Source organism: Olea europaea, chromosome 10 (assembly GCF_002742605.1).
Source record: "Olea europaea var. sylvestris chromosome 10, O_europaea_v1, whole genome shotgun sequence".
Classification (NCBI taxonomy): Eukaryota; Viridiplantae; Streptophyta; class Magnoliopsida; order Lamiales; family Oleaceae; genus Olea; species Olea europaea.
Window position 1 is genome coordinate 45,821,847 of NC_036246.1, and position 2,668 is coordinate 45,824,514.

Consider the following 2,668-nt stretch of genomic DNA (forward strand, 5'->3'; position numbering starts at 1 on the left):
AGAGGTACACAACAACTCAAGAAAAATTCTTGGCAATACAACTAGAAAACAGCAAAGAGAATACACCTATGCAAAATTCACCACTGTTCAAATAATGATTCCAGAAAATGAACTGTTGGATCTCAATCTTTATCGTTGAATATGAAGAACAATGGTTTGTAAATGTGAAACTGGTGTCCAAATTTTAAGGCTATTGGAAGCGCAAACTTTTGTGATTAAGCAATTTCCCCTATTGCTATCGGATTTTTGTTCACTGTATGTTGCTGAATTGGGTTCTCTCTTTCATACACTCTCATGAAACACTGCTTCTCAATTCATCCAAAATATGAAGCATCAATTAAAAGTTTTAGTGGGAATCTTCTTATTTATCTTTTGCTAAATTTCGCCGCATGTAAAATCATTGTCATATTTGGTGATTTAAGGATTCAGTTGAAATTGCAACATTGATTCCTTATTTTAATTACAATTTTCTGTAGGTTCTTTTATTAAATTATTTATTGGGCTTGGACCCTAATTTACCCCAAGACATTAGGCAAATACAACATTTAGCTCCCAATAACTTAAATACGTACAAGTTAACAAATGAAGAAGGGATTTAAGAAAATAACATGTTATTCTACAGAGCAACTGGCTTCAGTATTTAACACGCCCTTCAAGCATCTTCACCAAGATAAAACTAAAAGAATTAGCCCCGTCATCTCTATTTCTCTACATACCAAGATATAAATATCCATTAAGACCCATTTTCTCTGTGCAACGAGAACTCTCTGCAACTTTCACTTCCTATTGACAGTTCTAGATGTCCATCACAAGTTATGAACATCATCCTCCCATACAACTAAATTTGTTACAAACATCATTCTCCTGGCAAAGATCAAGAATGCTATATTAAAACTCGCTGAAAATCCAATTTTATCAAATATTAGCACTTCTCCAACTCTTCATGGACAAACCAATACTCTTTTTCCAGCCAACCAAGCACTGAGAATTTTTAATTTAGCAATAAGATTTAAACCTTTGAAACAAAATCTAACAAAGATTATTTTTTCCTTTATCGTTGCTAAAAGAAAATCATTAAAATACATCAACTTGAGTATACGTTTGCAAAATTAAACAAGTGAACCAATAATTCAAGCCCAAAACAATTTCATACTAAACCAAGAATCTTTCAGGATTCAATCCATCATAAAAGGAAGAAGAAAATCATAAAACTATATTATATTTCAAAGAGGGCATATAAAAGGGTGCTGAAAATTTACTTCTTCAGATACATTTCTTGTAGAGGATACGATAACCGCACTTGCGGAGCTGAATTACATCATCTGGCTTCAGCGTGTTCTCTTGGCTGCAATATGCAAACCCATTTCAACATAATTCAATCAGATAAAAAAAAGACACTCAAATTTGTATCCATGTATGTTAACAAGTACCTCCACAGATCTAGATGACTGGTTCAGGTTGAGGATCCATTGATAGAGGGCAGGCAATAATAAAGACCAGAATAACTTAAGAGGTTTACGGTCGTCGTCCGGTCGTAACTGGCGCGCAACAGTGACAGAACATGTTTTAGCTGTGCCTTAAAAAATTAATAAAAATAAAAATAAAAAATCCTTTTTAAGAAAATAGCAGGATAGATCCCCAAATCTTCAAATTGTAGCACTTACATTGAAAATCTTTATTTTAGTAGCACTTAAGTACGCATTGTAAGATTTTACCCATGTCTTTAATTGTGGCTAAAATTTTATTGAAAAGACAATATTATCCTTATTTTCAAAAACAAATAATTAAATGGTTTTTGCTAAAGCAACAGGGCCTCATAACAGGATTTGGGACAGGGGTCGAGGTGGCACCACCTCAGCCCTTGATCTGGGGTTTTGATCAGATCAAGGGCCCCAGTCGCGATATCTCAACCCCCTGTCATCAGTCCTGTTGCTGTAGCAAGGCTCTAATTAAATACAAAATTCTTGTTCTCCATCCAATCCCAAGTCACCTTGTAGGGCAAGACGTGTAAGTTTTCCTAAATATATTCCTTATTTGTAAAAAATAAATAGAATCTCTTGGAGAACGGGATAATCCATCATTTTTAAAAGAGATCTCTAATGCACAATCCAATTGTGTGATTTTTAAAGATTACGTATATCTTTACCTAACTAGACAATAAAAACTTCTATTATGAACCTCAGTTTCTGAATTTTGGCCATTGTATTTCTGAAAATTTTCGGACAATTACTGCAATGTAATTACAAGAGGAAAACAGTAGAAGTTTTGTTGCAAAGAATACAAAAAGGACTGCTGAATTTATAGGGAAGCGAAGGAGACATCATATTTCAAGTTACCTGCTTTATACGTTGTAGCCTTTGTACATCGAGCTGTACTGCGGCCAGGGACGAATCTAGGATGTTGAGCCAGCACGGGCGACCATAATAAAATATTAAGGGCTTGTTTGATGTCATTTTTTGCTAAAAAAAAAAATATGCATTTTGGAATAGTGATTTAATGGAGAATGTGTAGTTAAAAATAATAAAAATTTTGAATTTACGTGTAATATTATTTTATTAAAGAATGTTTGATCGAAAATAAGAGAAAGAAAAATGTATTCTGAACAAAATGGGACAAACAAGGTTTCAAAATAAAATAAAATAATTATTTTGTTGAAGTTGAATATATA

The 2,668-nt window shown here is 33.2% G+C and overlaps 1 long non-coding RNA gene across 2 annotated transcripts; it reads right to left on the reverse strand.

Annotated features, from left to right (window-relative positions):
• Positions 1 to 530: 530 nt before the first annotated feature.
• On the reverse strand, positions 531 to 1,573 carry LOC111402556. Of its 2 annotated transcripts, XR_002704302.1 has the most exons (3): positions 1,431 to 1,573; positions 1,260 to 1,345; positions 531 to 864 (listed from the first exon to the last, which is right to left on the reverse strand). It is a non-coding gene; the product is annotated as an uncharacterized LOC111402556 (long non-coding RNA). The 2 variants fall into 2 exon arrangements; XR_002704301.1 differs by lacking the exon at positions 531 to 864 and having other exon boundaries at positions 1,101 to 1,345.
• Between the last annotated feature and the right edge of the window lie 1,095 nt (positions 1,574 to 2,668).